A 10,225-nucleotide genomic window follows, 5' to 3' on the forward strand; every position below is an offset into this window, starting at 1 on the left:
GATATACAGTTAAGGACACACGTGTATGTATATATATATATCTATTATATAAAACAGGTTGAAGAGTGCTGACTGGGACAAACAAAAAGATAAATCTAGCCGTCTGTCTCAGATCAACACAAATCACCATGATAAATCATGCTCTAATGACCTTTAGATCCAACATGTCTATGATTAAAAGAAAACGTCCCAAACTAAATTTATTCTAATTAAATTTTGTCATTATAGAATTAATACCCCTTCTCTATGTTACCATAAATCGAATTCATGCAACAGTTACAAATCAAATGGATGCTTGGTTTCAAGACCTTTGGGTCTAACATGTCTATAATAAAATTTATTCTAAGTAATTGTTGTCATTGTAGAATTAATACACAATCTACACAATAAATCAAATTCATGCAACAGTTACAAAACAAATGGATTTTATATGTTGGTTTCAATGGATTTTCATTTATAGTCATAAAAATATTTGTTTCGTTTCATTTTGTATTTCTCTTTTTTTGTAGATCAGTGGCAATGAAATTGTTCTTATTATATTTTGTGAGTTTGATTTTGGTGTTGAGAGTATATGTTTTTTGGTTAAAGGAAAATAAGTGTTTTGATATCCTCGAAAGTGTATGAAAACGGTAAGGCATCGTTCCGATTTCAATTATCTTTTTCATTTTCATGATCTTTTGTTTATCAAGTGTGGATTGAAATTATTGTGAATGATTTTCGATCATATTAACAAAAATTGTAATTTGAATTTTTGGGCTTATAATCCAAAAAACGGGCCCTAATAGGACTTTTAGTCCTCTCTAATCCTATAAAGGGTTTAAAAACCAAAAAAATAATACAAATGGATATCTAGTCCATTTGGTGTCATCTAGAGAGAAAACACAAATCTCTAGAATCCCAAATAATTTATAATACCTAAACTAACCTTCCATATATATAAGATCTAATTTAAGTTCAAATCAACCAATATTCGTTTTCCTATTTTATCTCCCTGTTTCTCTCTCCAATTACCGACTCTAAAGGAAGAAAGAAATCTTTATCTTCCTTAAATTTGTAACCGAAACCTTCTATTCCTATCTTTCTCTCTCTCTCTACATCTTCATCTTCTGAAACTATCCTCCATTAAAACAAAAACTTTGTAACCGAAACCTTCTCGTCCTATCTTTCTCTCTCTCTACATCTTCATCTTCTGAAACTATCCTCCATTAAAACAGAAAACTGAGTTTCTAAGTTTAGGTAAAACTCAAACCAAATTTTATGTTTTCTGATTATGTTTCGATTGAAAATCTTCCATTAACTTGTTTCATTATCATTAGAGCTATTCAAAATCATCATCTTAATTGTTAATCAGGTAAACAATTTTCTTATTTGATGATTTGTTTCAGATCAAGAAAGTTATTATTGTCTTTCTCTCTCTAAAGTTTGTATTAATGATCACGATCTTCATGAGATTAATACTTCATTTCTAAATCTTACAAATCGAGTTTACTTATTGTTTTCAATCAATCGTTATATCAGTTATCAATAGATTTGGAGTTTATGCAAAGTATGATATTCAAATTTTCTCCAGATCTGATTTTTTTCCGTACAGATTGATGAAACGTGATTCTGTCACACGGTTACTCGTAACAGAATTAACATTATATATACTTTAGAATAAATTACCATAATGTAACGTAAATTATATAAACTTTTTCCTGCGATGTATATCAAATTGAGAACATGATATATGTTCTGGTTCTGCAAATTTTTCACGAATAACATTAACATTATATTATTTTGTGTAAATCATACGTAATTTATGAAACATTATATATGATTTAATATCAAAACTGTTCTCGTTTCATTATTAGAACATCTTTGGTTTACATATGTAAATCCTCTGTACATTTCTGTAAAGTACATATAATTTATTCAAATGTTCATATAATTTACTGCAAATAATATACTTGTATGTATAATTTATTTGAATTAATCTATCTCACTTTGTTATCACAGATGGAGTTCCAGGCAGAATCATCAAATCAAGATAAGGAAATCAAACTGAAATCAGATGGTTGGGATAAGATATTTACAGAACCATGACAGTTATTTTCTGGGGGTGAAAAAGCTTTTCGATATGCTCTTAGGCAATATAGCATCAACACCGGTCATGATTTCAAATTCATAAAGAATGAATCTAAGCGTGTAACTGCTGTGTGTCCTGTTGAAGATTGCAAATGGATAGTGCATGGATGGACACCATTGAAATGCGATTCTATTTTCATATTGAAAGACATGGAAATGAAACATGATTTCATTATTTGTGATAAATGTCTCATTATTTTTCATAAAGTTTGCATAATTTATTGTAAATTATACAATATAAATTCATTCATATAAATGACTTCTATCAGAAATTACAAGGTTTGATCAATAAAAAACTTTTAAATTTTTGCTGTTATCATCGGTTATTTATAAAACATTACCAAATCCTGTGGTAAATCACGGATACTTGTGAATAAATTATACATACTTTACAGTAGTTTAAGTTATACCAGACAGAAATTAACATAATTTATCAAACAGATCTCTAAAAATTGATTTATGACGAAGCTTTGAACATCAGAAACTATGTCACAACATAAAAAACCATAAAAATCAACCCAAAATCTCACCATAACGTTGAAACAAACTTCTTTATGATGAAAAATAACCATCCAAACTCGATTTTATAAAGATTTTCACCTGAAAGTGATGATTGTTCGAAACCCAAACTAATCAAGAAACCTTTTCGTTTTAATGGCGATGATACCTCTTCAACTGAATCAGAATCTTGAAAGATTAAGAAAGTTGAAGAATAAAGCCCGTTTCTTACCTTCTGGAAGATGGCGATTCAATTTTCTCGTTAGGATTTTGGAGCGTCAATTTGGGGAAAGTTGTGATTTTTACCTAAACAGTACAACTGATGAGAGAGAAAGTCGATTAAGAGATTTTGTTATAAACGGAAATACCCAAAAATCACGTTTCATTTAACCGTTACCAAGATTCGCTCGACCCCACATTTAGAAATCCCGTGTAAATTGAGTTGGGACATAACTGGAAATAAAATAGAGATGGTAAGGGTTTTTTTGACCAAAGAGTAAAAGGACTAAAAATCCATGTTTTGAGAAGATTGGACCCTAAACCCTTTTTGAACATTATTTTGGGCTATATACTCACGGACCCTTGTAATTTTATCTCTCTAGAAATCAACCTAATCGATTATAGAATTGTTCTTTTATTTGCTTAATAACCTCTTAATTATGTTATGCAGGGAGAAGCAATTGTTCAATCTTGATGGTTTGATAGTTATGTATCCTTAAGGGAACAAGCCTTCACCTAGCTTCAATGTAATGGATTTGGATTGTAAGTTTATTTTAATAATTTTGAGGGGGTTTAATAATGTGGTTCCTTTTTTTTGTCATAGTTTTTTCTCCATGAATTTGATAAGGAATTTTTGTTGTAGTTATAGAATTGTAGTTTACAAATATTTTTCAAGATTTGCACTCAACAAATATTTAGTTTGGTTGGGTTGTGTCAAAGAAAAGATCTAATAAGTACAATAACAACAGATTTATTGAGGTTACTAATCCGTTTATCCAAAGTTATTTAATTTGTTGTTGGTGAGCCCAGGTTTCCTTCATTTTTGTTGCATTTTTCAGATTGAGCTGATTCAAGTTTTTCGTTTTTGTTTAATTTGTCCAGGTATGCTTGATATTCAAGTTGGTCCAATTCTTTTTGTTTTTGTAGAATACACGATGACTCTAAGTTTGCTTTTAGATCTTTACGTTCTCAAACATTTGGTTTGATTTATTTTTGGCAAGAGGGGATCACATAATTTTGCTAACAAAAGATCTGTTTTTCCAGACAGAAGGTCATTCATTTTCATAATAGGTGGTCACTGACTTTATAACGTATATAATGCTTAGAAGAAACGTTCGTGCCGAAGGCACGGGTTATACCTAGTATATATATATAACAAATTAAATGTTTGAGGGGGGAGTCAAACCCATGACCTTGCAGTCACGATGAATTATAACTTGTGTCTAAACCACTAAGCTAAGTCCTTCTTCATGTCATCTATATACATCATTATATAAATAATCATATATATCTACGTATATAAAAATAAAATTATTGCTATTATTACAGTTTTTTTCAGGAGGATCGAAGGGGTGCAACCACACCCCCTCCCACCCCCATGGATCCGCTCCTGATGTTTTCTATACTTTACCTACATTTGTTGAGATTTTTACATGGATATTGTTATACCCTAATTTTGTTGCGTCTATATTACCATTCCATATACTCCCTCCACATTAAGAATCCCATATTGGTTACCAAATTTTGGGTTTTTAGTCCAAAAATCTACCCCTAAACACACATTTAGTCCACCCTAATATTAATATAGGATTTTAAGCCAAAATAATAATTATAATGGATATTTAGTCCAACTTAGTTAAAGTATGTTTATATGCCAAGATTAAAGTGTTTTTCTGTTTATTGATTCTTGTTTTGTTTCATAAATTACCAATTATTTATTGTTAAAATTTCATACTTTATTTTTATTTTTTTCAATTTTTTTTTTTTATATGCGTTATACATAACACATTATGTATCAACAATGTTTCTTCAAAACGGAAAAGGACTAAAAACCTATTTTTTGAGAAGATTGGATCTTAAACCCTTTTTGAACTTTATTTTGGACTTAAAACCCATCGACCCAAATTTGACCGTTAGTCATTTAAAGTAACTATATTAATCTAAAAGAAAGAATTTGTTGCTTGGAAAAATTAATTTTTGTGTTGGAAAATGAAAAGTGTCAAATGCCTTATTTAGCTTAATTAATGCACCATATATGAAAATATTAAAGAAAGGATATACATGGAAAAGTAAGGGATTCTAAATGATATATTAAGAATGAGACTCTTAATTAGCTTAATTAATGCACCATATATGGAAATATTAAAAAAAGGGTATTCATGGAAAAGTAAGGGATTTTAAATGATATATTAAGAATGAGACTCTCAATTTGGAGCATCCCAAAAAGGAATAGTGGACTCTTAATTTGGGACGGAGGGAGTACCATATATTGTGACATAATGTCTTGGATTTCTAAGTGAGATTTAATAATTCAACAATTGAATTATCTATAAATGAGGTAATACTCGTACGATTTTGACAAATTTAATTACATTACCATTCTTGTTTAAGTTTGGACTATGGTCAACGACGTTTCCCATTTCGTCTGACTTACATAGATATGCAGTTAAGATAAAAATTAGTGATTGCCAACAACTTTGGACTACAGTGGTTCCCAAGTTGAATTTTTTACTTTTTAGAACTCTGTATTTAAAATACGAAAACAAATATTACCATTCAAATAAAAAGATAAAAGATAGTGATGATTAACATAGAAAATGAGGTGCCCTCAATTAGTTTCTTGGAAAAGAAAAGAAACTGTTGACATCTAGACTTTTTCCTTTTTTCCAATTATGGTGATCTTTATTGAACTTGAGTTATTAAGGTATAAATAATGATGTTGGACTTTAAGCCATAGTTTAGTTGGGATATAGATCCGTTCTTTGTAAGAGTTTGAATTCAATAGTTTCGTGTTTATCACATCTTTGATGTATCAATGTCAATGTAACGACTATCGTAGACCATATAAGCTTTTGTGAAGAAGACACACATGATCCTTGAGCTTAGAATCAGAGAAACCAGGTGGTTGCTTCATATACACCTCTTCTTCCAAAATGCCATGAAGAAAGGCATTTGAAACATCTAGCTGTTTAATTTCCCATGAATTTGAAACAGCAACAGTAAGAACAGCTCTAATTGTTGTAGCTTTCACCACAGGACTAAAAGTCTCTGTGTAATCTAATCCATCAACCTGATGAAACCCCTTAGCCACAAGTCTGGCTTTGTACCTTTCCACAGACCCATCAGCCTTCAATTTAGTTTTAAAAACCCACTTACAGCCTAACACATTCATAGAAGGAAGAGGAGGAACAAGTGACCAAGTGTGATTCTTGTGTAAAGCCTCAATTTCCTCATTCATTGCTTGACACCACTCAGGAGACTTAGAAGCTTGAGTATAGGAGGTAGGATCAATGGATTGATGTAAGAGGGTGACATATGCTTGTGGAAGTGGATGACAGATAGTGTGATGAGATACAAACTCAGGAAGAAGTTTGGGTCTATGAATTCCAGCCCTTGCTCTAGTGGTCATATGATGTATAGGTTGAGGTGCAGAGACAGGAGATGAAGAAGAAGAGCTCGACTCTCCATTTGTGTGTGCAGAATTTTCAAAAACAACAACATTGGTACTAGGAACAGTAGGCATTTGAGGTAATGTAGAAATATTTGAAGAAGGGATAGGAAGTATGACCTGAGTAGAGGGTGCAGATGGAGATGTGGTTGAGGATATGAGGCTAAAATCCTCAAAAGGAAAAGAACCCTCATCAAACACCACATGTCTTGAGATATAAAATTTCCCAGAGTGAACATCAAGACACCTATATCCTTTGTAAAGAGGACTAAACCCAAGAAAAGCACACCTCACAGACTTAGGACTAAGCTTGTCCTTCCTAATTGCTCCCAAATGAGGATAACAAGCTGATCCAAAGACTTTTATGGCAGAATAATCAGGTACTTTGTCAAAGAGTACCTCAAAAGGTGATTTTCCATCTAGAACCTTAGTAGGTAATCTGTTGATAATATAAGAAGCATACTCAAAAGCATCAAACCAGTATTCTTTAGGGATAGAAGCTTGAAAACTCAAAGTATTTCCTATCTCTGTGATTTGTCTATTTCTTCTCTCAGCTTTCCCATTTTGCTGAGGTGTATATGGGCAAGAAATCCTCAATGTAATTCCTGATTCATCAAGAAACTTCTTGAACTCACCTTTTGTAAGTTCAGGAGCACCATCAGTTTGAAAAAGCTTGATCTTTGTTGAAAGCAAGTTCTCAGTAGTGATTTTGAACTTCTTGAAGCAAGCTAAACAGTCACTTTTGTATTTCAATGGATAAATCCACAAGAATCTGCTATAGTCATCCAAGAATAGAATATAGTATCGAAATCCATTAGCTGATGGTGTAGGAGCAGGTCCCCATATGTCACAGTGAACTAAATGAAGAGGGGTTGAAGTCACACTAGAAGATGACTCAAATAGCAAACATTTACTTTTACCCAAAAGACATGGATCACACAGCTGAGATGAGTCATCAGATGTAAGCTGAATAAGGTTCGACTTATGTAAAGTTTCAAGAACCCCATGAGCAGTATGTCCCAATCTTTGATGCCACAAAGATGGAGAAGCTATTAGATTAGCTGATAAAGCCTCAATTTGACTAATGGACCATGGTGTAAATTCAATAGGATAAAGATTGTTAACCATTGGACCTTCTAGCAGTGTAGATTGAGAAGCTAAGTCCTTGATATTATAACCCCAAGGAAAGAATTCTACTGAGCAATCATTGTCTTTAGTGAATTTTGAAATGGACAGTAGATTCTTCCTAATACTTGGTACAAGTAAAATGTCATGAAGATCAAATTCTTGTGAGGCAGACATCATTTTGGAGCTACCAGTACTAGCAATACTAATGGTGTTACCACTACCAACCATTACTGATTCACTACCAAGATAAGGAGTAGAGTGTGTAAGTACCTTTGAGTCATGTGTCATATGACTTGATGCTCCTGCGTCTGCTATCCAGGACTTTGAGTTAGATGAAGAAGGAATACCAGCAGTAAGTCCTTCTTCTGTTTCAGCAATATGACACTCTTCTTGAGATGGATCACAATCACCATCAATGTGAGGTGATTTTGATGATTCTCCAATATGAAGTCCAGCAAATGAAGGTGAATCTGAAGGTCTGGAAGGAGGAGCATATCTAAATCTACACTTGCTAGCCTTATGACCCCATTTGTGACATATCCCACAGGGAATGCTAGAGAAATCAAAGTTCTCAGCTTTTTGATTATGAAGTGGATGTTGTATTTCAGATGTTTGAGGCTTTGTTTGAGAAAAATTTCTAGGTTTAACTTGATTTGATGTCTGATTTCGATCTGAATTGTATCTAGTATAGCCTGGTTTTGAGTAATTTGACTTGTTTTGATTATAATTGTTCTTTTGATTTGATGTGGATGGTTTATGATAGTCTGTGTTCTTCACATAATAAGCAGATTGTTCATCAAACTTCTCTTGAGCAGATAGCCATTGCTCATGATGAAGAAGACGAGATCTAAGTTCAGGAAAGTTTATTCTAGTTGTTCTATTATCAATAGCAACTATAAATTGACTATAATCCTTTCCTAATCCAGCTAAAACAATTCTAATTATCTCCTTTTCAGAAATCTTATCATTAACAGCAATTAACGAATCAGATAAGGATTTGATTTTTCGTAAATACTCACTAATTGTAGCTGATCCTTTTCTGGTATTTTGAATCTCTCTTCGAAGAAGATCTTGCTTAGCTTCGAATTCTTCTGCATAAACAGTATTCAAATACTCCCAAATTTGTTGAGAAGTCTTCAATCCAAGTACATCTGAAGAAACAGATCTAGAAAAAGTGGCTTTTAGACATGATTTTACGAAGTTATCTTGCTTTCTCCAGATCTGATAGGCTGGATTTAGAATTTCTCTATCATTTTCATAGATCGAAGCTTCTGGTTCAGTTATAGATCCATCGACATAGCCAATTAGATCGTTACTGATCAAAATAGTTTCGAATTGATCTCTCCAAAGCAAGAAATTTGTTTCATCAAGCTTCTCTGCTATGAAATTTGTAACATCAAAGGATGGAAGATGATTTGAATTCGAAGATGAAGAAGGATTCGAGTGTGAACTTGTTTCCTCCATTGTTAGATCGAAGAAAACCCTAGAGCTCTGATACCATGTGAGTTTGAGAGAAGTTTTAGAGAGAGAAGAGAGATTAAGTTTGAGAAGTTGTATTTGTTATTATGATCAAATGAGAGTACAATCGAGTTTATATAACTCGGGTTAGAGAGAGAAAGAGTTGGAGGGAAAGTTTGTTATAACAAACTTTCTCTTCCACTCAAAAGACAAAAATGACCCTCGTTATGGGCACTCACTTATTTAACTATATAACCGAGTTTACACTCCCTTTACATCATCTCTCTCAATCATCTCTATTACTCCCCCTCAATCTGAACAAGAGACATCAGATTGGATAAGAGAGAAGTATAGAGTGGATTAGCCAAACCTTTGGTAAACACATCAGCAAGTTGAGAGGAAGATGAAACATGATCAATCTTCAAAATTCCAGAAGTCACAAGCTCTCGAATGAAGTGATAATCGATTTCCACATGTTTGGTGCGAGCATGGAAGATGGGATTAGCAGCCAGGTGCTTAGCACCCATATTATCACACAGTAGGATGAAAGGATGAGCAATTGAATACCCCAATTCATCCATGACATAAGATATCCAAAGTAATTCAGAAGTAGCATTGGCCATAGCTTTATATTCAGCCTCTGTGCTTGATCGAGCTACAGTAGGCTGCTTCTTCGAAGACCAGACAACCAATGTAGAGCCAAGAAACACAGCATACCCAGCAGTTGATCTGCGAGAATCAGGGCATCCTGCCCAATCGGAATCACTATAAGCACAAAGAGATGACAAATTTCCAGGCTTGATGGTGATTCCAGACCCAACAGTACCCTTTAGGTACCTGAGAATGCGTTTAACCATTTGAAAATGAGATGTTCGAGGGGCAGCCATGAATTGTGCTACATAATTGACCCCAAATGCAATGTCAGGTCGAGTGGTGGTTAAGTATTAAAGGCCTCCCACAAGGCTTCTATATAGTAATGGATCTTCAAGTAACTCACCATCAAGAGCAGACATCCTTTGGCCAAAAGGTACAGGAGTTGAAATGGGTTTGCTCTCAAGTAAACCAGCCTTCTGTAATAGCTCAAGAGTATACTTGGTTTGTGTAAGTAGCAAACCACCAGATAATTTGTCAGGATGAACCTCAATTCCCAAGAAGTAATGGAGGGAGCCTAGGTCCTTCATAGAGAACTCCAAGCTAAGTTGAGAAACCAGAGTAGTGAGAAGAGAAGCAGAAGACCCTGTGAGTATAATATCATCAACATAGAGGAGAAGAACCATAGTGTCATCACCAACTGTATACACAAACATGGAGTGATCTGTGAGGCTCTTTTGAAAACCATAATCAAGT

This window comes from Eschscholzia californica, unplaced genomic scaffold (assembly GCF_041429995.1).
Source record: "Eschscholzia californica isolate CP2 unplaced genomic scaffold, dmEscCali1.0.p SCAF_2, whole genome shotgun sequence".
Classification (NCBI taxonomy): Eukaryota; Viridiplantae; Streptophyta; class Magnoliopsida; order Ranunculales; family Papaveraceae; genus Eschscholzia; species Eschscholzia californica.